Genomic DNA, 25,857 nt, shown 5'->3' with positions numbered 1-25,857 from the left:
GGAGGGGAAGCAGGGAAAACTTGATGTTTTTAGCTAAGGACTTTTTATTTCAAGGTCACTGAATCCACACACTTTCTCTTCACTCCTCCTACCAAAATTTGAATCCCAAAAAGTGGTTTTTAGCCTCTGTAAAGCCCGCATCTGTGTGAAGAGAACTTTACCAAGAAAAAAAAAAATGCTGAGGAAATCAACCCACATTTACTCTGGGAAGTTTAATATGCCTAGCAATGACACCAAAAAAGATAAATACTGAGCCAACTTATGTCTACCCAACACTGGAGCACCGAAATTAGTTCCAGTATTGATGTTACCAACCAAGTGATAGAGCAACGTGATTGCAGTGGGAAAACAGACTCAAAATACACAAAACCAAATATATCCAAAGTTTACAAAGAATTCTACAAGTCAATAAGAAAAACATAGACAACTCAACAGAAAAATGGGGAAGAGACTTGACATACTTCAAAAAGAAGATATTCAATGACTAAGAAATATAAGAAAAAGTACTTCATCTCATTAGTCATCAGGAAAACACAAACTCAGGCCTAATTAAAAACAACTGTCCAGTAGAAGACAAAAATGGAAAAATGCTGATGGTATCAATGTGGTAAAGAGGTGAATACTGTTGGTAGGAAAGATGAGGATATGTTCGGATATAGAAATTTCACTCCTAGGTATGTACTCAAATGAATTGCATGCACGTGTACACCAAAATTACGTGCGAGAAGTTCAGAGTGGTATTAGTCGTAATAGCTCCAAACTACAAACAACCCAAATGTTCATCAATAGTACAATGAATAAATATTTTACAGAATATTTGTATAAGAGGATGTCAGATGACAAACTGCACTTACATACAATACAACTAGTAAATTTTATAAACATTATGTTGGGCCAAAGAGCCAGACAAACAAATGTAACTAGGAAATCCTTTACATTTATATTTGCCTCAAAAGCAGGCAAAACTAAACTGTGATTTTAGAATTCGGGATGTGGTGTACCTTTGGGGAAGGTGGAAGGAATAGCGATTGACTGGAACTGCAACAGAGGGAGCACTTCTGGGATTTTTCTATTTCTTGACAAGAGTTATAGTTTCACACATCATTTTGTGATCATTTATTGCTATCCATATGCAATCTGCATACTTTTCTAAGCATATCATACTTTTTAAAAATTTGAGAGGGAAAGAACATAAGGCTAGGGGCACAGACTAACTCTAAAGGATTTAAATCTTTATTTCTCGTTTATGAACCGTCTGGCATTGGGAAATTTATGTCATTTCTCTCAGCCCCAAGTTTTCATCTTTAAAATAAAGAGGACGATACTTACTGACTTTCTATTGCTAAAGGGAAAAATTCATAAAAAAATTATTTAGCAGGCACCTGGTGGCTCAGTGGTTGAGTGTCTGCCTTTGGCTCAGATTGTGAGCCTGGGGTCCTGGGATGGAGTCCCATGTTGGGCTCCCTGCATGGAGCCTGCTTCTCCCTCTGCCTTTGTCTCTGCCTCTATCTCTCTTATGAATAAATAAATAAAATCTTAAAAAAAAAAGTTATTTATCATGGTAAACGTTTGCTTATCTAGTCCATCCCCTCAGTTTACAAGTACACCAAAGAGCCTGAGAAGTGATGGGTCTTATTCAGGATCCCTCAGCCAGCCTGTCGTCAGGGCCAAAATTCAGGCTTGTGTGCAGAGACAGTACACACAGGCAAGGGCAGCTACTGTACTGCGAACTGAAACTGAATGGAAGACACCCTTTGGGATTTTATGTCTGCTTCCTCTGTGTATGTAAAAAACACAATACAATACAGAATTTCTTCTTTTTTTTTAAGATTTTATTTATTTATTTATTTATTTATTTATTTATTTATTTATGAGAACCACACACACACAGAGAGGAGGAGACACAGGCAGAGGGAGAAGCAGGCTCCATGCAGGCAGCGGGATGTGGGACTTGATCCCGGACTCCAGGATCATGCTCTGGGCCGAAGGCAGGCACTAAACTGCTGAGCCACTCAGATCTCCAGAATTTCTTCTTTGCTCGATCCTTGCAATAGGCACAACTTGGCTAGTCTCTGCAAAGCAGCTCTGGAGAAAAGATGACAAAAGAAATCAAGGGACACCTGAGTGGCTCAGTGGTTGAGCATCTGCCTTCAGTTCAGATTGTGATCCTGGGGTCCTGGGATTGAGTTCCACATGGGGCTCCTGCAAGGAGCCTGCTTCTACCTCTGCCTATGTCTCTGCCTCTCTCTCTCTCTCTCTCTTTCTCTCTCTTTCCCTGTCTCTGTCTCTCATGAATAAATTTTAAAAAATCTTTAAAAAAAAAGAAATCAAGTAAGTAGTTAGTTCAATTTAACATTTACTGAGCATGTACTCTACTCCAGTCACCATTCGACACCCTTAGAATCCATCAGTACACCAAAGAAACAAAATGTCTGTCCTCCAACGCATGCTAGCAGGTAGAGGGTAGAAAGGGAAGGAATTAGATCATGAAGATTAATGTGATTAAATCCTCTATTATTTTTTAAGATAATAGGTACCTGTTGTAAAATGGAAGTTTTATCCGTATTCAGCTCTAATGAGGCCAGCAGATCAGAGGATGCCACCATTAAAAAGACAGTCTTTGGAGCATGTAAGTGGCTCAGTCAGTTAAGTGTCCAACTATTGATTTCAGCTCAGGTTATGATCTCAGGATCTTGGGATCGAGCCTGCATTGGGCTCCGCGCACAGCACAGAGTCTCTCTCTCCTCCCTCTGCCCCTCCCCCCCCCCACTTGCACTCTCTTTCTTTCTCTAAAATAAATAAATAAAATCTTCAAAAAAAAGATACTTACTATACTTACAGGCCCTGCTATACCTCAGGGGGCACACAGGGAAGCACAGGCCTATCAGGAGGCAGAGGAAGCAAGGGGGAAATGTGGACAAGAGCCTTTATTGTTGTTTCTATAGGAAGCAACCGGCAAGACAGGTTAAGCAGGTTTAGGATTGGCTAGTTTGAATAATTTCAGCAGGTTCTGGGATTTCAGTACCTGGTCCTGGGATGACTAAGATAGAGGAATACCATCCCAGGTGGGTAGCTGGGCCTGTGGGCGCCGGACTTGGTTTGTGTATGAAAAGCTCACTTACAGGCCAGCTGTTCACTGTCTGCAGGAACTGGCTGGCCCCGGAGGCATGGTCTCTCCAGGGTCAGCAAGGCACCAGATGTCAAAACATCAGAAACACGGTTAATACAGCACTCTGTAAAACAAAGAGGACAGAGATGAGAAACAATGTTGAGGAACCAACAGTCATCTCCAAATCTAGACTATTTATCAAACAAATCATCAAATGGACATGTGCATTTTTCTTAGACGAGGTTTATGTTTCCTTCCGCTTTTTTATTCAGTCCTTAGCTGCCAATACAGAATTGATTGACACGCAGGTGAGAAAGTCTGGCATGTGAAAATGAAATCACATTTTGTGACTAAGCACGACGTTAGAAAATAAAATAAGAAAGAGCGGTTTGTGTTATCTATGTACTTGTGTAGCACAGAAGCCACACGGACAACAATGGGCTTTAAGTCCTCATTCTGCCAAAAGGCTGCTTACTTAATGCTCACATCCTCATCACTCAAGTATTAATATCAGCACCCCCATCTCAAGATCCACAGGTAGCTATAGTTCCAGGAACATATGGCACAGAAATGACAAAACAACTTGTCGGTACATACGGCTTACTACACATGGTCCCCGATAATGAACAATGAAAGCTATACAATGATTCTGGCACTAATCTCTAGTCTCTTCTTTCTGCAAAATAATTATCTTTAATCAGTGTCGTTCTGAGAATATTTCTGATCTAGACCTATGCTTAATCCTCTTCACTGTCAATCACTGAGTAATAGTAGCTGCTGGGTGGCGGTGGTAGGCAGACCTCGGTGAGTACAGGAAAGCATAATGGAAGACAATTAAAAGTTGGCAAAGTAAAAGTGAGAGTTATAAGTGAATAACCCAAGCAATAAATGACAAGAAGGAAAACACTTTTGCAAACATTTTAAAAACACTGCTATTTTACAAATAATCAAGGCAATCACAACCTGTTCTAAGCGCGTAACACTTCTGAATAGATGGCAGCAGAGACTGGGGAGTTTTAAGAGGCCCCAGAGTGGTTAATGGGGGAATTAGCACAATTCAGAAAAGACATTAATTAGGTCAATCTGCAGTTTTGAAAAACTTTAGCACCTCTCCAATGCTATTAGTGAATTAATGACCCCTGTTACTGAACAATAGACAGAGATTAACACAAAAATTTGGTCTGTTTAAAGCCAGCTTTGAAAAGGAAGTCTAAAGAAAAAGCCAACAAAGTTGGAAAACTGAAGTAAGAATTAATGGAAGTGTGTTTGTGAATTGTAAAAATAGAAGTCTACGAAATAATGATGTTTTTATCCATAAATAACTCTGCAGCACAAATCCTACAACTAAAAATAAGAGAATGCTCTGATACAGAGCCTACAAAGAGAGATTGTGTAACTTCTCTAAAAAAGAAATTGTTATCTTGTGTAAAGAGTATAGGATTCACCCGATAATACTTGGGAACAAGAAGCATTCCAAAAATGTGTTGATCTTTAAATTAAATTAATTCTAACACCAAGTTTCCCTCATCAGGGTGGGGTGGCATATTTTAGAAGCCTCTCCTTTGAGCGTCATGGAATCCAAGGTGCTTATGTAACGCTTCAGAACAGGGAAAGGCCTGTCTCTCTCTTAATTTCACAATGGTTCTTATGGCCGCTGCTCCTGCTACTACTTACAGCAGAGATCCTGGTCCTTCACTTAGGGTCGAGCAACACTGCTCCACAATGGGCAGGGCTGTCCTTCCCAGTCCCCACCAACGACTACCAAAACCCTAGTAGGGATCCTACATTTATCACTCCGTAGGGCCTCCTGAAGTAAGTGCAAAGATTTTACCAGATAGTTTTGTCATCTGTATGTTGCAAATAACACTGGTTTTTTTTCATGCAGAGGCCTGGGATTACATAATTCAAAATGCTAGCTGTTTCGAAACACAGGATACCATCATCAAACTCCCCCAAATTTGAATGATCATTCAAATTCCTGTTATGCGATGATCAATAATCAATCAAATATCAGGAGTTCATGCTCACTTTTGTGTTGAAAAACAAATGCCTTTGGCATATCTGCCAATCAATTTATCCCATTCTTCCTTACAATGAGTGATATAAAAATCAGAATTCACCATCAAGAGCTAAAGCTTCTGCCTCCACACAAATAATTCCTGAATGTGTTGTGAGTATTGGGGCTTAAAAAAGAAGATAATAATTATTTTCCAGAATAACTCTCAGGTTACCATAAAAGGGATCGTTTATGAATGATAAATCATGTTGACTGACTTGAATTCCCCGGGATGGTTTTCTATCTCCTCCATGTCTATTTTAAGATTTGCTACGTGGGATTCCACACAGTTAATCACAGTTTGATCTGCATGAGCACATGGATCAGGGAAGTCTTCTAACACTAAAATTTCCAGTGGAGGTGGCATAACAAGATTTGGAATCTTTGGAGAAAAAGGCCTGAGGGTAAAGATATTTGACGATATTCCTTGCAGATTTACAGACAAGTTTGCAGTAATAAAGATCAGAAAATAGATTAGTAATAAACTTCTTTAGAGGGACATAATTATAGGGTTTGGTTCCTTTCTAGAAGAGAAGCTAAAAGAGAATTACAATCAGCACAAATTTTAGAGGCACCTTTAGTGGTAATCATGGCACTTCTCAAGAGCAAGGGCTTTGCAATCAATTTTTGTGTAGTTGTGCTTTATGGACGACACAGTTCTTAAATATTAGGCAGTTAGTGGCTCCACTTTCTTGCACTTGCACCTGACTATGCCCAACCCCAACATCGTGAGATGAAGTGTCAAAAACAAGAAAATAGTGATTATTGATCTTCTTAATGTACTAGTCACATACTAGTGTTGAAATAAGTCCCGTAAATTCGTCAGTCTGTCGATGTCTCGCTTGGTTTGGCTCACTCGGGGCATCCAAACATTGAATTACAAGGTCAGGTACATACAACAACTCAGGAATCACAAGTAAACAATTAGGGTTTTAAATCTTATCTTGGGATGAAGAAAACTGAAGGACTTACTAAAAACGACGAAACCACAGTCAGTAATGAGAATTCCATTCCATTTACTTCACACACTTGTATACACTACACTGTAAGAAAGAGTGATTCTGGAATCAGTCTCCAGTTCTGCCTCACTATGGAACTCATGATAATCTTAACCAGAGAGTTTAAGTTCTGGTCCAGTTGGCATCCCTGTTAGACCTCTGCGTTGCCCTCATTCTACATTTTCTGACATGTACTAGTCTGATGGTCTAGTCAGTTCTTGAGAATGACAAAGTAATGTTGCAGCTCCTTGTCACCCTAAGAGCTCTGTGCCTGGGGCAAGGAGCATAATAAGTGCTCTCACTTCAATAGAGACTTATCAAAATGTAGGTGGAACAGAAAGAGGGAGTGGGAAGAAGCTGGGTTCTCGTAGAACACCAAGGAGTCCACAGGCCTGCAGCTTACTGACCTTGAACTTGGTTCTCTTACTCCACTCATCTCTGCTCAAAGGCAGTAGAGAGGGTCCCAAGTGCAAGAAAGGGGACTTATGTTTTTTGCATTATCTTTCAAATTTTATATCTTGTTCTTGCTAAAGACTGCTGTGAATCAGTATTCTCTGTATAAGAGCAGCATTCTTCTTCAAGCTGTAGCAATAAGAATATTCAAACCTCTTGGGTTTTTTTTTTTTTTTTTTTTTTTTTTTTTTTTTATGATAGTCACAGAGAGAGAGAGAGAGAGGCAGAGACACAGGCGGAGGGAGAAGCAGGCTCCATGCACCGGGAGCCTGATGTGGGATTCGATTCCGGGTCTCCAGGATCGCGCCCTGGGCCAAAGGCAGGCGCCAAACCGCTGCGCCACCCAGGGATCCCCCTCTTGGGTTTTAAAAAAGGAGGCAATATGATACTTTCTATGTAATACTGTTAATCATCCCCCCACAATAATAGGGGCACCAGGAATTACCAGGATCACTTCTCACTGCAAACCGTGAGGGTTACAACCACAGAATTCAAAAGCCTATGAATTTTTTTGTTTTGTTTTACACTCCAGATAGTATACTCATGCTCAGAAATTCAAAATTACTGGATTCCTTTTAATCTACAAAATTGAGTAAATCTAGGACCACATTCTTGCTTTATTTGTAGGCTGGGCCTATCACAGATTCCATTTTCTCTTTCTTGACTGAAATTAATTATTAGTAGCTTCTTCTGAAGGTAACACCAGATGTTCCTGATGACATCTTTTCCCCCTTGACAGCTTATTATCATAATGATGTGAGCCTATCTAAAGTCTATCCATGAGTTTGTCCTCTGTCAACTGCAAAAGTAAGGAATCACTAAAATAAGATAATACAACCAAGTTCTAAAAACTCAGTATGTAGTTGAGGTATTAAAAGATTCAGGAGTGATGACTGGGCAACTGTAGAATTTACATCCATAACCTTGGGCAAGAGTCATTATTGAAAAGATTAATCCCTCTGATACAGCAGTGAGGAGTTTCCTTACCTATATGTGCTGGGTTAGAGGGGGTAGGAAGGGGGAGGAAAGGAAAGGGGATGCTGCTGAGGTGTCTTAGATAGTCTTCATACAACTAGCCAGTTCAAAGACTCTCCAATTCAAGCTATCATCATCATATTGAAGATTTAAAATTTTCAGAGAGAGGGATCCCTGGGTGGCGCAGTGGTTTGGCGCCTGCCTTTGGCCCAGGGCGTGATCCTGGAGACCCGGGATCGAATCCCACGTCGGGCTCCCGGTGCATGGAGCCTGCTTCTCCCTCTGCCTGTGTCTCTGCCTCTCTCTCTCACTGTGTGCCTATCATAAATAAATAAAAAATTAAAAAAAAAATTTTCAGAGAGAAATAGAAGAAAGAAAAAAACTACAAAAACTAATGTGTAATGACTATATGCTATGTGCCAAGCACTTTGCTAAGCATTTTACAAGTGTTACGCCATTTAATTCTTACCACAAACCTAAGAATAGGATGACATTCCGATAACTCCGTAGTGACTATGCCACTGTCCTGACAGATTAATGGACACATAGCCTATCCACACCCCCTCCAGTCATTATGCCATACCTCGGAGTACTAGCCAACAGTAAATCACATTGCCCAGAAAACTGAGGTTTAGAGTACCTAAGTAACCTGCCCAAGACATACAGCTAGAAAATGGCAGAGTCAGGACTTGAACCCAGATCTGCCTGATTTGAAAGCTTGAGATACTTTTCTTTTTACTCTACTACACTTCCTTCTCTTACAGTGAACCGTACCATACCAAGAGGCTTTTTGTGACCATTAAGATGCTAGATGACAAGTTACCCATGAAGAAATCCTGCTTAATACTCAACTCATATCACCCGTGAGAGCATTATGCTTTTTACCTTTTGGCTATACCTCTATCACTCCAGACACCACCTAATTCTTCCCCAAATATACTTGGACTAGACTTCTTTCTTGCCTTTGTTCATACCCTGCCCAAGTCAAAAATGTCCTCTAGCCTTCACCCTCCATTTGAAATTCAGTATGTCTTTTAATGTTGAATTACACATTTCCTCCTATATTAGGCAGTTAATATGCTTGCCCCTATCACAATTCCTGCAAGGAGCAGCTCAACGGCCATGCGATCCCACCTTTTTGCACACTCATGCTTCCTCAACAAAACAATGGGTGACCCAAGGCCAGCCTATCGCTGATTAGCTGCCCATCAGGTTCTTTACAAAATATAGGGTCTGCATAGAATGATACTGAACACTAGACCCAAAAAGTTCTATCAGGCTAAGGCCGGCAACTCTACAAGGCCAAGTGAAAGTGGAAGCTAGCAGAAACAGAGAGGGATGAAGAAAAGCAGAAAGAAAAGGAATCAGAGGGCCTCTGCCATCATTCAACTGCTGAAGGCCCCCTTCCTCCTGAGCCTGGAGTGTGTTTTCATTTTTTGTGATCGTCATATTATTTCAACAATCTCTACCTGAGTTGGGAGTAGGTCTTAAGTAAAACAGCATCTTGCATGGAGATCAGGTTTCTCTGCTCACTATTCAAGATTTAATGTCTTCCTGGTTGGCATTTACTAACCCTTTTGATTTATACTTCAAGTTGTGGTACTTTTATCTCACTTTCAATTAATGTTAATTATGCGTGTATTTGTCTCCTCACTTTTCTTTCAGACCAAGTCCATTCATCTTTCTCTTCCTTAGTACCCAGTAGAATCTGGCACATACTAGATTCTTAACAAATGTTTATTGGGTAATGCTTGGTGATGTCAATAACCATATCGTTAACTGGGCCTTCTGAAACTGTACTACTGACGTGCCACAAAAGGCTTTACCATCACTACCACCTCCACATGGGAGGCATCTGCTCCTAAAAGGTAGCAGAGAAGGAAAAGGAAGCAAAGAAGTTTAACTGACCTCCCACATTTGTGTTCCCTTTCTATAGTGTGGCTGTTCAATGCCTTCCCATCCACAGGCCATATTTCCCATCCGCCTTCATATAGTTCATGTCTATTTCTTCCCCACAGAACATGATAGAAGCTTCCTCCAGACCAAAGTAGATATTTTTTTTTTAATTTTTTTTTTACTTATGATAGTCACAGAGAGAGAGAGAGGCAGAGACACAGGCCGAGGGAGAAGCAGGCTCCATGCACCGGGAGCCTGATGTGGGATTCGATCCCGGGTCTCCAGGATCGTGCCCTGGGCCAAAGGCAGGTGCCAAACCGCTGCGCCACCCAGGGATCCCCCCAAAGTAGATATTAAATCATTGTGAGGACCATGTAACATAGAAGGAGCCTGGATCCTTGATTAAACCTATGGAAGGTTGCTGACCAGGGAATCCTTCAATGGACTGTGACAGGAGCAAGAAGTAAGTTTGTATTGGGTTAAATTATTGGGATTTCAGGGTTTAAATGTTAGGGCAACTGGTGTTAATTAAACAAATACAGAAGACCACTGCCCCATTTCTTCTTTAAGGTTGAAGTATCCCCGCTTCTTCTAGTCTTTTGTTGTCTTGTTAAGATATTGATATGATTAATTGATTGACAGACAAAATTTCTTCACCACCATTTTTTAACCATTAGTAGATCCATCTTACATTTATTTCTACATATTATTGAATTATATTTTGTTGATGTTTACCAGGACATCTTGGTAAGAGATGAAGAGAAGTGAAGAGAGTGAATGGTAAGATGTGGAACTAATAATAATTCCTCTGAACTTGATTTGACTCCTGAAGGCCTTCACTGGCATGTGGACAATTAAGATTACCTGACTCAAGGTGATCTAAAATAATAACGCAGATTCTGGATGTCAGTCTAATGGAAACAAACCTTCACCTCATGAAATTTGCAATCTGCATCCCTAATTCATCAAGCAGAGTGTGGATGCTGCCTTTCTGCTTTAAGTCATTAATATGTTGATTTCGATTCAACCAAAGAGGACTCACTGAAGGGTTTCATCATGAACTACATATACAGGGCAATCCTACGATATGTCATCAAAAACAATTTACAAAATTGTGGTTTTAAGACAGATGGTGCAGCTCTGTAATATAAATAGTAAGTAGTAGTGCCCTTGTCATGGTTAAATTCCTTTTTTGTGAAATTTAAACCTTAGAAGCATGATTAAGGGTACTGAAGAGAAGCATGCTTTGGATAAACCCCCGAGTTCATCAGATGCTTTACATGCATTGGCATGTGTCTGAATCCCACAGACCATTAGGAACAGAGTGTGCTTTGGTTCAGGCCACTTATATGATATGCAGTTAGGCCATAAAGAAAGGCCCTTAGCATATTAAGCTGAGACCCATTCATGGACGTCTCACTCTATAATATGCTTCGATATGCCCCAAAGCCATGATTTCTTTCTTTCTCTTTTCTTTCTTTCTTCCCTTCTTTTTTTAGACCGAGAGAGTGTGTGTGCACATGTGAGCAGGGAAAAGGGTGGAAGGGCAGAGGGAAAGGGAGAGAGAGAGAGAGAGAGAGAGAAACCAAATCTTAAGCAGGCTCTGCACCCAGCACAGAGCCAGACTCTGGTCTTGATCTCTTATTTTCTTAGATAAAGGTTATATTTAAATGTTTGTTGGTGACACTTGCACATAGTATAACAATTAACATTTTTTAGGCCATGACTAGGTAATGGACTTTGTGTTATTCACTTTCCATTTGTCATCTCTCTGATCCTCACAGTAACTGTATGAAGGTATCCCAAGATCAGTGCCCATTCGGGCTTAAGAAAAGCAAGGCTTCACAGCAAATATCATTCTCAATGGGGAAGCACTGGGAGCCTTTCCCCTAAGATCAAGAACAAGACAGGGATGTCCACTCTCACCACTGCTGTTCAACATAGTACTGGAAGTCCTCGCCTCAGCAATCAGACAACAAAAAGACATTAAAGGCATTCAAATTGGCAAAGAAGAAGTCAAACTCTCCCTCTTCGCCAATGACATGATACTCTAGATAGAAAACCCAAAAGCCTCCACCCCAAGATTGCTAGACCTCATACAGCAATTTGGTAGCGTGGCAGGATACAAAATCAATGCCCAGAAATCAGTGGCATTTCTGTACACTAACAATGAGACTGAAGAAAGAGAAATTAAGGAGTCAATCCCATTTACAATTGCACCCAAAAGCATAAGATACCTAGGAATAAACCTAACCAAAGAGGTAAAGGATCTATACCCTAAAAACTATAGAATACTTCTGAAAGAAATTGAGGAAGACACAAAGAGATGGAAAAATATTCCATGCTCATGGATTGGCAGAATTAATATTGTGAAAATGTCAATGTTACCTGGGGCAATTTAACACGTTTAATGCAATCCCTATCAAGATACCATGGACTTTCTTCAGAGAGTTAGAACAAATTATTTTAAGATTTGTGTGGAATCAGAAAAGACCCCGAATAGCCAGGGGAATTTTAAAAAAGAAAACCATAGCTGGGGGCATCACAATGCCAGATTTCAGGTTGTACTACAAAGCTGTGGTCATCAAGACAGTGTGGTACTGGCACAAAAACAGACACATAGATCAATGGAACAGAATAGAGAACCCAGAAGTGGACCCTGAACTTTATGCTCAACTAATATTCGATAAAGGAGGAAAGACTATTCACTGGAAGAAAGACAGTCTCTTCAATAAATGGTGCTGGGAAAATTGGACATCCACATGCAGAAGAATGAAACTGGACCACTCTCTTTCACCATACACAAAGATAAACTCAAAATGGATGAGAGATCTAAATGTGAGACAAGATTCCGTCAAAATCCTAGAGGAGAACACAGGCAACACCCTTTTTGAACTCGGCCACAGTAACTTCTTGCAAGATACATCCACAAAGGCAAAAGAAACAAAAGCAAAAATGAACTATTGGGACTTCATCAAGGTAAGAAGCTTTTGCACAGCAAAGGATACAGTCAACAAAACTAAAAGACAACCTACAGAATGGGAGAAGATATTTGCAAATGACATATCAGATAAAGGGCTAGTTTCCAAGATCTATAAAGAACTTATTAAACTCAACACCAAAGAAACAAACAATCCAGTCATGAAATGGGCAAAAGACATGAAGAGAAATCTCACAGAGGAAGACACGGACATGGCCAACATGCACATGAGAAAATGCTCTGCATCACTGGCCATCAGGGAAATACAAATCAAAACCACAATGAGATACCACCTCACACCAGTGAGAGTGGGAAAAATTAACAAGGCAGGAAACAACAAATGTTTGAGAGGATACGGAGAAAAGGGAACCCTCTTACACTGTTGGTGGGAATGTGAACTGGTGCAGCCACTCTGGAAAACTGTGTGGAGGTTCCTCAAAGAGTTAAAAATAGACCTGCCCTACGACCCAGCAATTGCACTGCTGGGGATTTACCCCAAAGATACAGATACAGTGAAACGCCGGGACACCTGCACCCCGATGCATGGCCACAATAGCCAAACTGTGGAAGGAGCCTCGGTGTCCATCAAAAGATGAATGGGTAAAGAAGATGTGGTTTATGTATACAATGGAATATTCCTCAGCCATTAGAAATGACAAATACCCACCATTTGCTTCAACGTGGATGGAACTGGAGGGTATTATGCTGAGTGAAGTAAGTCAATCGGAGAAGGACAAACATTATATGTTCTCATTCATTAGGGGAATATAAATAATGTGAAAGGGAATATAAGGGAAGGGAGAAGAAATGTGTGGGAAATATCAGAAAGGGAGACAGAACATAAAGACTCCTAACTCTGGGAAACGAACTAGGGCTGGTGGAAGGGGAGGAGGGCGGGGGTTGGGGGTGAATGGGTGACGGGCACTGAGGGGGGCACTTGATGGGATGAGCACTGAGTGTTATTCTGTATGTTGGCAAATTGAACACCAATAAAAAATAAATTTATTATTAAAAAAAAAAAGAAAAGAAAAGCAAGGCTTACAGAAGTAAATAATGTGCCCAAGGTCACAGTATTAAATCAGTACCAGCGCCAGGACCAGAACCAAGACATTCTAAATCCAGTGCTTGCACTCTCTTTTTTTTTTTTAAATCACATTTTATTAATGCATAAGTAGTACGTGTGTGATGTGAAAAAAATTCAAATACAGAGAAGCACATATGAAAAAATTCAAATATCATATTTCTACTGCTTAGAAATCAGCACTATAACTCCTTAAAGTAAATACTTCCAGATCCCATTCTAAATGCACATATTTATTTTCATCAAAATAAGATCATACCTAGCTCTAAAGTCTGCTTTTTCAGACAAGTATTTCAGTAAATTTTTTCTTGTCTAATTCTGGAAACATACTCAAATTTCCCCAATGACCCAACAATGTGTTTTACAATTTTTTTAAAGTTGATTTACTTAAATAAATATTCAATCCAGGACAACATACTGCATTTTTTTTTTCCCTATGTCTCATCAGATCCTTTTAATGTAGCACTCTCTTTTTTTTCTTTTTTTAAATGACATCCTTTTGTTAAAGAGACTAGACTAGCTGTCCTATATAATGTCCCATCTTCTGGATGTGCCTCATGGTACCATTTAGCTTATTGTTTTATCCCTTACTAATTGTAAATAAGAGATCAAAGATAGTAACAAGAGTTAGAATTCCAACCCATGACCTAGGATTGTATCTTTAGATAAGATATTTAACTGCTTCGAGCCCCAGTTTTACATTCATAAGAAATTATGAAGACTAAATGTGATGTTAAGTGTCTTGCAGAGAGCTATATGCTCAGCACATGGGCCAAACTCCACAAACATCAGCTAGCACTAGGAAGCAGTCACACAGGGGAGTATACAGTAAACTGAGTTTGATTTTAAATCAGTGACATTTGATGATTGAATGGGCAGAAAGAGAGCCTTCAATCAATATTAGCCTGCGTAATAATCTGCTTGCTTAGGGCAAGTGCTTAATTTTAAAATTAATCTCATGGTATCATTATATATAGGGCCACTTCTCAAGTTTTAAAAAGAAAACTTAAAGAAAAGCAGGAGTAGATGGATTGCTGCCTACCCCCTTTTCTCTAGAAAATGCCTGCCCTGTTCACTGACTGGGGTTCCAGTTCACTGACTGGGGGTTCCCCAGAAGGCCTGTCTTCACTGCACACACCTGGGCAGAGCTGATTGGCTAAAAAGCAGACTCCTAACCAATCAGATTCGTTCTCTTGAGGACGTGGAATTGAGAGTAAGGAATTCCAGGCCGGTCTGATGGATGGAGATGCTGTAACTCAGGAACTCTGGGTCACCCATATTCCATCCACCATGTTAGAGTAACAGCTAAAACTATTCTACGGAAAGAGAAGAATAAGACACATCTCCTGAGAGAAGCAAAGATTAGAGATGAAGAAGACTTCCTAATTTTCCAATCCATTTCCAATTATTTTGTTTTTTATCTCTTCTTACACTTCGGGGTCTGTGAGATGTCCCTGAATATCCACACAATAATACACCCTTTTTGTTTTATGCTTCTTGTTACTTGTAACCCAATACAGCAGCAAATGTCCTTGAAACCATTGGGGAGATACCTATTTATATTTATGTACACACACACACCATACATACATTTCATCCTCTAACTTGATAATGCATGGTTAGCATTACAGTGTTCTTTACAACTCTGTTAAGAGGACTATCACATTTTCTTTCAGTTTTGGCTAGCAAAGAGTAAGAAAATGAAGACCATATAGGCTAATACGTTTATTTCAAAAGAATGTTCAAATTGACACAAATTTTTATTGACCAAAAATATAATTCATTTGAAATAGAAAAAGGCCAAGATATAGAAAGCTGTTCTAAGATACAAGATCTCACTCAAGCCCTAAGAAGGACCAAAAAATGTTAGTGCTTAATATCATAGAGTGATTTTTAAAACTTCTTTAAAATGGTTAGAGAATACTAATGTCTAAGGAGTAGTCATTGAGGCTAAGCACAAAGTTTTACTTTTCCTAAAAGAAGCAGAATGGTAATGCTTCCAGAGAGGCAAATACCAAGGATATCAAATTTACATTTTTTTACTCAATACCTAATTTAGATGAAAAAACAAAATAATACCAAAAAGTTATTGATTTGATTTGATCCCAGAAATTGGAATGAGATGAAAATGTTTCTAACTGAGATGAAAATGTTTCTAACTGAGCATACATCTGTACATTTTTAAAATTTGGGAGCTAATTCACTTTATCTTATCTATCAAAGCATCATTCATTGTCGAATGCTCATTAAGGGAGCTTGTGGAAAGAAAAAATTTTTAAGTATGATGCTTTTAATGATTATATAATATATGCTTTGGTGAAACACTACAATTTAATATCAATCCCAAAAGCCTTTTGGAAATTTGAGAATTAACTTTCTGATAAGTTATTTGAAGGCCTATGGCTATAATTTTGGATAAAATGCCATGTAAGTATATAAAAAGAGATACTGACCAGACTCAAGAAAAAAGTTGTTAGCAAAGCCACCTATACAATCTTTTCTTCTCAATTACTTTACTGAAAATGTGATTCCCCCAAATATTCCCACATGTACCTATCATGTGGTAAATATGTCCACCAAGATAATTATGAACAGAGTAATTCAATGTGTTCATTCAATGAAAAAATATGTATCAAGTATCTACAATGTGTCTGGCAAATGTTCAAGGCAATGAGTTTAGAGGAATGAATAAAAAACACCAAATCCGGACTTTCAGGGAGTTTATATTTAAGAGCGGGAAGAGTAGGTATGTACGAATGTATATGAACTCTGAAAAAAACCGAGGCAAAATAAAACAGATAGAGAGAGAGGTAGAAGGAGAAAAAATGCTATTTTAGCTACAATGGTCAGGAAAGCCCTCCATGATGAGCAGGGATATAAAGGGTGAGTAAATGAGTCATATGGCAGTCTGGAGGGAAACTCTTTAAGGTGGAATGACCAGCAAATGTGCATGTCCTGAAGTAGCAACATCCCTGTCCTGTTTTAAGAATAGTAAACACAAACATGGCTGTGGTTGAGTACACAAGGAAGAGGGTAAAGAAAGGAGATGAGAAAAGAATATGAGGAACAAATTGTGGTGATTTTATAGTTGTCTGTAAATTCTGTAATACCTCTCCCTTCAAAAAGAGAAGTCTAATTCTTCTCCTGTCAAATGCAGGCCAGATTTAGGGACTTGATTTTAATAAATAGAATGTGATAAAAGGATGCTACGTGACTTCTGAGACTAGGTCATAAAAAAGACAGCTTGTGTTTCCCCTCTCTCTTGAGTCAATCATTCTGGAGAAAACTATATGCCATGTTATAAAGACACTCAAGCAACTTACAAAGAAGCATACATGGGGAGTATCAGAGGCCTCCCACCAAGAACTAGCCTGCCATGCCAGTTAGTGTTCAATATAGAAGGTACATTACCTGACTTTTTAAAAAACATCACCCTAGCTGCTCTGTGAATATGCTGTGGGAGGAAATAGTGGAAGGAAATGATTACAGGATTCCAGATAAAGGAATATTTTGGCTTATATTAGAGCAGTTACAATGCAGAAAGTGGAGAGGTATTTAAGTTTCAACTGGATCAGATGCTAGTTGAGTAAGATGAAAATTTATTATAGGTTTTAAAAATATGTTTCTTTGATGAGCATTTTCAGTGATAGAATGGGTATGCAAAACCTCTTAGAGTAGGTTAAAGAGAGAATGGGAGTGTTAAGATACATATGGTAAACTTTAGAACAACCACTGAGAAAATAGCTAAATATTATAACTAAATATATATATATGAGAAATAGCTAAAAGAATTAAAATGCTACACTGGAAACTATTTACTTAATACAAGAGAAGGTAGAAAAGGAAGAATAAGACAAAAAAAGTATATGCTATCTATCCAGTATATGCTATCTTCCAGAGGCACACATTAGATAGCCAAAGTATGCAAAGAGCCCAAGTGTCCATCAACTGATGAATGGATAAAGAAGATGTGGTATATATAATCAATGGAATATTACTCAGCCATCAAAAAGAATGAAATTTTGGGCAGCCCGGGTGGGCTCAGTGGTTTAGCGCCACCTTCAGCCCAGGGCGTGATCCTAGAGACCCAGGATTGAGTCCCACATGGGGCTCCCTGCATGGGGCCTGCTTCTTCCTCTGCTTGTGTCTGTGCCTCTGCCTCTTTCTGTGTCTCTCATGAATAAATAAATAAAATCTTAAAAAAAATGAAATTTTGCCATTTACAATGATATGGATAGAACAAGAATATATTCTAATAAGCAAAATAAGTCAGTCAGAGAAAGACAATTACCACTGGATTTCACCCAAAGGTGGAATTTAGGAAATAAAACAGATGAACGTATGGGAAGGGGGGGAAAAGAGAGAGAGAAGCAAACTAGAGGAGACTCTTAGGGATAGAGAACAAACTGATAGATGATGAAGGGAGGTGGGTGGGGAATGGGCTCAATCAATGATGGGTATTAAGGAGGGCACTTGTGATAAACACTTGTGATATATGTAAGTAATGAATCACTAAATTGTGCTCCTGAAACCAATATTATCCTATATGTTAACTAACTAGAATTTAAATAAAAATTTTGGAAAAAAATAAATATTTTCAAATAAAAAAATAAACATAAGTGGGTTGAAAGTAAAAGGACAGAAATAGATATAACATGCACACAACAATCATTAGAAAGCTGGCAATATTAGGGGTGCCTGGCTGGCTCAGTGAGTAGAGCATGTGACTCTTGATCTTGGGGTTATGAATTTAAACCCCACATTGGGTACAGAGTTTACTTTAAAAAAAAGAAAGGAAGCTGACAATTAATATCAGGAAAAGATGGACTTAAAAATCAGTATTGCTGGGCAGCCGGGGTGGCTCAGCGGTTTAGTGCCGCCTTCAGCCTGGGGTCTGATCCTGGGGACCTGGGATCGAGTCCCGCATCGGGCTCTTTGCATGGAGCCTTCTTCTCCCTCTGCTTGTGTTTCTGCCTCTCTCTCCTCTCTCTCTCTCTGTGTGTCTCTCATAAATAAATAAATAAAATCTAAAAACAAAAAACAAAACAGCATTGCTATATATAAAGAGGAATATTTTAATTTTTAAAAAAGGTCAAATCATTTGAAAGATACAATTACAAACATACACACCAAAGAGAGCATCCAAAATATATGAGGCAAGAATTGACACAACTAAAGGTAGAAATAGATAATTCAACAATAATAGCTGGAGATTTCAATGTCCCTATTTAAGTAATGGGTAGAACAACTAGACATAAGATCAACAAGGAAACAGAACACTTGAATAGCACTGTAAACCAACTAAATTCAATAGGTATCTGTAATACACTATATCCAACAATAGTGATATATACTTTCTCAAGTGCACGTAGAACTTTCTATGGTAGGCTATAAAGCAGCATCAAAATTTAAAAAGATTAAAATTCCTTTATAATATTTTAATCCTTTTTAATGCTTTAATGCTTTTTCTCAGAGCACTCTGGAATGAAATTAAAAATCAATAACAAATTTGGAAAATTCCCAAATATGTGGAAATTAAACAATCCAGTGCTAAATAATCGATAGGTCAAAGGGAAAAAATCACAAAGGAAATTCCATAGGGAATCACATAGAAAATACTCTGAGCTGAATGAAAATATTACATACCAAAACTTATGAGATGCAGATAAAACAGAGCTTAGAGGAAATCTATCCATGTAAAGTGCCTACTTTTTTTTTTTTAGACATATTTGTTTATTTGAGAGAGAGAATGAGCAGTACGGGTAGGGTGGGGGGAGTGGGAAAGTAGAGAGGTAGGGGTGGAGGAAGAGGGAGAAGGAGAAAGACAGACTCCCAGTGAGGGTGGAGCCCAATTCTAAGCTTGATCTCACCACCCTGAGATCATGACCTGAACTGAAATCAAGAGTCAGAAGCTTAACTGACTGAACCACCCAGGCACCCATGTAAGTGCCTACCTTTTAAAAGAAGAAAGATTTCAAAGCAATAACCTAACCTTCTACTTTTAAACAGTGTGGGGGTAGAAAGCAAGAGCAAACTAAACCCCAACCAAGCAATAAGAAAGAAATAATAAGAATTAGAGCAGAGTGAAATAAAGACAGGAAATGAATCAATTATAGCAAAAGTTGGTTCCTTAAAAAGGACAAAACTGGCACATTCTCTAGACTGACCAAGCAAAAAGAGAAAAGGTTCAAATTAGTATAATCAGGGACAAAAGAATGATTAGTACTACCAGTCTTATAGAAATAAAAAGAACTATGGGAATTACTATGAACAACTATATGCCAATGAATTAGATAAATAAGTCAAATTCCTAATGAGACATAAATGAATAAAACTCAAGAAGAAGAAAATCCGAACAGACCTCTAACAAGTAAAAAAATTGATTTTAGTAGTCAAAAAACACAAATAATTAAGTCCAGGCCCAAACTATACCAAACACTTAAAAAAGAATGAATGTGAATCTTTCACAAACTCTGCCAAGAAATCGAAGAATATACACTTCCTAACTCATTCCATGAGACTTTTTTTCAAAATCAAAGATAACACAGAAAAAGAAAAATACAGACCTCTTATAAATATAGACACAAAAATCCTCAAAAACCATACTAGCAAACTGAGTCCAGCAACACATAAAAATGACTGTACACCATGACCAAATGAGATTTATCTCATCAATGTAAGTTTAGTTTAACATTTGATAATCAATTAATGTTGCACAATACTATAGCAGTAGATAAAAAATAAAAACCATATGATTATCTCAATAGATGCAGAAAAAGCACTTGACAAAATTCAATATCCCCTTCATATTAAAAACACTCAACAAACGGCATAGAGGGAAATTCCTCAATCAAATGAAAGACATTTACAAAAAGCCCACAGTTAATATGATACATAGTGGTGAAAGGCTGAAAGCTCTTTCCCTAGGATCAGGAACAGTATAAGGATGTCTTGATCTCACCACTTTTATTCAACATTATAGTTTTCTCCACTATATATAGGATCTTTATGCAAAAGAATAAAGTTGGGCCCCTGCCTCACCCCATATACAAAAATTAATTCAAAATAAGTGAAAAACTAAATGGATCAAAGATTATAAAATTCTTAGAAGAAGCATAGGAATAAATCTGATTGCATTGCATCAAGGAATAGCTTTTTTTGGATGTGACACCAAAAGTATACAACAAAAGAAAATAGAGATAAATTGGATTTCATCAAAATTAAAAACTTTTTTGCTCCAGAAAACATCATTTAAGAGAGTGAAAAGACAACTCACAGTATGGAAGCAAATACTTGGCAATCATGTATCTGATGAAGAATTTGTGTCAAAAAAAAAAAAAAAAGAATTTGTCTCTAGGATATATAGAGAAGTCTTGATAAGAAAAAGACAGCCCAATTAAAAACTGGGCAAAGCATATGAATAAACACTTCCCGAAATTAAATATACAAATGACCAATAAACACATGGATGGATGCTCAAAATCATTAGCCATCAGGGAAATGTAAATCAACACCACTTCCTACTCACTAGGAGAGCAATAATGAAAAAACAGATTACAAACAAGTTTTGACTAGAACCGTTGAAACTGGAACCTTGTGCATTGTTCATGGGAATGTAAAATGGTGCAGCCACTTTGGAAAACAGTCTGGCAGTTACTCAAAATCTTAAACATATAGATTTATCATCTGACCCAGCAATTCCATTGCTAGGTATGTAAATTATTCATCCACACAAAACCTTGAGAAGTGAAAAAGAAATTAAAACTTATGCTCACACAAAAACCTGGTTAGGAGTGTTCATAGCGACATTATTCATAAAAGCCACAAAGCAGAAACAAACCACATGTTTATTAACTGGCAAATGGATAAAGAAAATGTGGTGTATCTATACAATGGAATATTATTCAGCCATAAGAAGAAATGAAGTACCGATATATGCTTCAATATAGATGAGCTTTAAAAAAATGCTAAGTGAAAAAATAAATAAATAAATAAATAAATAAATAAATAAATAAATAAAAATATGCTAAGTGAAAGAGGCCTTTTCCGAAAGACCACAAATCATGTGATTCTAGTTATATGAAATGTCTACAATACACAAAACTATAGGGATAGAAAGTAGGTTAGGGATTGCTTACGGCCTGGAAGTGAATTGAGGAAAATAGGTAGAAACGGATGGATATAGAATTTCTTCTTGGAGTGATGAAAATATTCTCAAATTGATTGTGGTGATGGTTGACAACTCTGTGAATACACTAAAAATTACTGAGTGATTTTTGCTTTAAGTGAGGGAATTTTATAGTATAGGAATTATATCTCGATGAAGCTGTACCTGAAAGGAGGTGAGAGAAAATGAGAGGAGAATTAGAAAACAACTGAGAAGACCAACTCTTTTGCAGAGTTTGCTATAATAGGGCAGAGAAATGGGGTGGAAGCTGGGGAGAAACGTGGAGTCAAGGTATGGCTAGTTTCTAAGTGGAAGACACTACATGTTTCTATTTTAATTAATGTTCCAGTGGGTGGCGATGGTGGAGAGGGAGAGACCACTTGCAAATAGGCAGGAGGTGATGAGATCCGTTGCAGAAGTAAAGGAGTTGGTCTGAAGTCAAAGTGCAACCTTGCAGCTCAGCCCAGCAGCACCATGGGGCCCGCACGGAGTCTGGTGGCAGAGGCTGGAAGGGTGGTGCTGTTGCACTGAGGAGATTTGTGAAGGGGAAGACAGAGAGAGGATCCGGGATAGAAAAGGGCAGCCCCCGGGAATCTGGGTGATGAGCCTGAGGGATGGGGGGGGAGGAAATGGTACCGACAGAAACTAGCAACAACCCAAGACCATTGCTCTTGATAAGCCCTCTCTGCCCCCAGATCCCTTGGGACTGTACTTTATTTGCTCAGTGAAGGAACAGCAGCCAAGCTCCCCACTTCAAAGCATTCAGGCCCCATGAGGGGGGGGCGTGATAACAGAGGCACGGCCACCTTCCATCTCTAGCCCCATGGCACATTTTACTCATGCTGGTTTCCCTCACCTGGCTTGCTTGTCACCTCATCTACCCTCTCCCCGCCCGACCCCTAACCCAGCAAGATTGATCTGAGAGTCATCCCTATACTTCGAAGTTCAAATCTCTACTTGTCTTTGAAATCCCTCCACTCTGAACTCACTATCTAACCCCAGCCTGGCCTGGACTCGGTTTGCTGTTCCCAGCTTGGCTCTGACAACTCCGAGTGATCTCACCCCACTGTGGAGCCCAGATAGGACTGTTGTGTTCTAAAAGGTCACCAGTCAATGGGGTGTTTGGAACTCAAAGAATTTCCCCATAGAAAAAAATTATTATACATAGTGGTATGGTTCCCAGGCCAATCCACAAAGGCCTATTTAACCAACCGTGCTGCTGGCGTAGCTGTCCTAAGCCATGGGGGCCCCTAAGTCTAGCGAGGTTGACCCAGAGGGGAATAGACAAGAGAGTGGAACCCTTGACAATTTAACAGTTCCCATGGAAACTTGGGGCGGGGGCGGGGGGAGAAATCCAGTGGCAGAGGAGGGAAGAAGGGGGTCGAACAGTATGTCTCAGCGGGCAGCAAAGCAGAAGTGGAGGTTGCAGAGCAGAGGGCACCCCTGCCCGGAGGGGGCTCACAGAATGGAACATCACAGACTGGGAAGGGGCCAGTAGCAGGGGAGCAGAGGCCAGCCCCCGGATCTTTCATAAGCAGCATAACATGACAGGTCTCCCTTTCACTGCAGAGTACCTGCCCTCCAGCTAACTCTGTCTCTTTCTGCCCCGTTCCTATGAAGTTCTGGACTTTTCTCTGGCCCCCATCCTGCTTACTGGAGGGCCTCTGATTGCTGGCTATTCACTTAGTGAGGCTGCCTCTCTTTAGTTTGCATGCTTTTTGGTTGAGGGCAGGGTTTATTTTGGCTGCCTCCCATCTATGCCATTCTATAACCTTACTTTTAGTAAGTGCATCCTGGGCTCCTTGACGGGAATCCCTCTCTTCCACTGATACAGACTAGGGCATTGTTGACCAGGGCACCGTGCCCTCTGCCAGCCAACGGAACTGCAGGAGGGATTCCCAGCCAAAGCTTCAATTCCTCGGGGTCTAGCTCACTCTCTAGGCTTTCCTTCAGTGTGCAAGTGGATTGTTTTGAGTAGGAGTCCGCCAGATTTGTAAACGATGATCTGCAATACACACACGATATCAGAATGTTCTGTTCATCACCTATTTTATATTCCCTACTAAACCCCCCCAATGCTCGCCTGTCTTGGCCCCAGTCTACTTCTGCACAGACTCTTGCAGTTTCCTATGTGCCCTGCCTGCCTGGTCCTCCTGCTGCTGCTCAGGACCCACTGTGGCTCCTGCCATGCCCTTCCCGGCACGCTTTTGGCTGAAATGAAAGCAAATATCTTTAGGTTTTCCTTCCTAGCCCCTGCCATGGCTTCCCCTTCAAATTACACAGCCCAGTCTTTCAGGCCCATGTGTCTCAGAATCATCTGTGTGACTAGAGAAACAAAAAATGCAGATCCACAGGTCCCAAACTCAGGAATTCTATTTCAGTAGGTCTGAGCACAGAGCCCGGGAGCCTGATGCTCTACAAACAGCCCAGGCGATCATGAGGCCCACGATGTGGGAAGTGCTGCTGTGTGGCACCGCCAGTCCTCTCACACGCCTTGCAGCCTTGCCATCCCCAGGGGCTGGTGCCCTGAATGAATCCTTCTGCCATGAAATCTCCAGGCTTTCGGTAAATATTTCTTGGAGTTTTCATGGATAGTGAGAGGGACCCACATCGAGAACTGCTAACAGCAATAACAGATAACAGCTCCAACCCCACAAGTCAATTGGCAAATTTGAGTTCACTTTTGCCAAGTTGAGTCTTGGTTTAAAAAAAAAAAATGGTTTTGACTGGTGAGGCGGAGGGAATCTGCATATTGATGAAGCTGCAGATATGTTGGCCCAAAGATACACACACTTACCTCCATTCTCTTTTCGCCACCATTTGACGATCTGAAGAATAAAAACCCTTGTGCACAATGAGCTGGTAGCCATCCCAACCTACCTGATTGAGGAGAGTAGGAATAAAAAAAAATCCGAGGCCTGGATTCATCAGCGCTCAGTATACAACACTGCCCCAGAGAAGGCCTCGTGCCTCAGACCAGGGGGAACAGCCTAGCATCAAAGCAGGAGGAGGCCATCCCCGAGCACAAAAGGATTTTCTAGCCTTCCTTTCTGTCCTTCTGTGCCATGCAAAATAGCAGACACGTTGGCAGCAAGACGGAGCAAATGGCCTCTCAGACTTTTGAAAAGTATCATATTACATGCGTCTCTTGATGATAGGTAGCGTGGCTCTAGCACTACCACCCAGGCCAGCTCCACCGGGGCTTTTATGATTATTAAGTGATACACCGTTCTCAGTGGTGGGAGCAGACAGTTTTGCATGAGAGGTGGCCGGGATTGCCAGCTAAAAGGCTTGTTTTCTTTGTTTCAACATTTTCCTCTCCAACTTCCTATCACTCCCTTCCTTTAACAGAAAAAAAAAAAAAAAAAAACTATTTGTAGTAGCTGCTCTAGTTTCTGCCCTTAGAAATCTGCTCTATTTATTAACTACTCCTCCGGTGAAGAAATTCCACTGAAATTCCTTCAGGGCCTGGCTGCCTTTCAGCTTCTCTTTGCACATTCCTGCCTCTATGTATGTCACCATCTTAAATAGCTGAGCCTTCTGTGCTTTAATAAGGTCTCTCTATAATCTTTTTTTGAAGAACACAGACCTAGTTTTGCTAAGTTTCTGAATACCTTAGATTGTAAAGCCCCCATAATACTCTAATTAATTTCTGTTCCACCCCGTCTGCGTCCTCACTGGTCGGCTAATAACATAAGGACCAGAACTGACCTCATTACAATAACTTCTTCCATTTCTTACATCGTAATCGAAATGATTCCTCCAGGCTGGTATTTGAATTACATCCCCCCACCACCACCCTGCTCCCGCCCACAACCCCCTAGAGGTGCCAAGTTAAAGATTTAGATGTGCATTCTTCATAGATTCCAATTTTCTGGGTTCCAAATTTGGGGTACTAAATTTTTTAAAAGGCACATTCTTTTTCTTTGCTAAGTTCCTGACATGTCCAAGCATTGCATTTCTGCATAAAAAAACCCCTAAATAACACAAAGTGTGGTTCTGAATTACCATCAGCTAGAGTTTACCAGGAAGGAAGGAAGGAAGGAAGGAAGGAAGGAAGGAAGGAAGGAAGGAAGGGCAGGAGGAAGGGAGGAAGGGAGGAAGGGAGGGAGAAAAGAAGGGAGGAAGGAAGGGAAGGAAGG

General features: G+C 39.8%; 1 long non-coding RNA gene across 2 annotated transcripts; it reads right to left on the bottom strand.

The window, feature by feature from the left end:
• Positions 1-1,918: 1,918 nt before the first annotated feature.
• Positions 1,919-24,879, bottom strand: LOC121471427. 2 transcript variants are annotated; one of them, XR_005982685.1, is made up of 3 exons: positions 24,596-24,879; positions 3,026-3,233; positions 1,919-2,085 (listed from the first exon to the last, which is right to left on the bottom strand). It is a non-coding gene; the product is annotated as an uncharacterized LOC121471427 (long non-coding RNA). The 2 variants fall into 2 exon arrangements; XR_005982686.1 differs by having other exon boundaries at positions 3,123-3,233.
• Positions 24,880-25,857: the final 978 nt, after the last annotated feature.

The sequence above is a fragment of the Vulpes lagopus genome, chromosome 11, assembly GCF_018345385.1.
Source record: "Vulpes lagopus strain Blue_001 chromosome 11, ASM1834538v1, whole genome shotgun sequence".
NCBI classification, from domain to species: Eukaryota; Metazoa; Chordata; class Mammalia; order Carnivora; family Canidae; genus Vulpes; species Vulpes lagopus.
The sequence above is the reverse complement of the archived record's forward strand: the minus strand, read 5'-3'. Positions and strand labels throughout refer to the sequence as shown.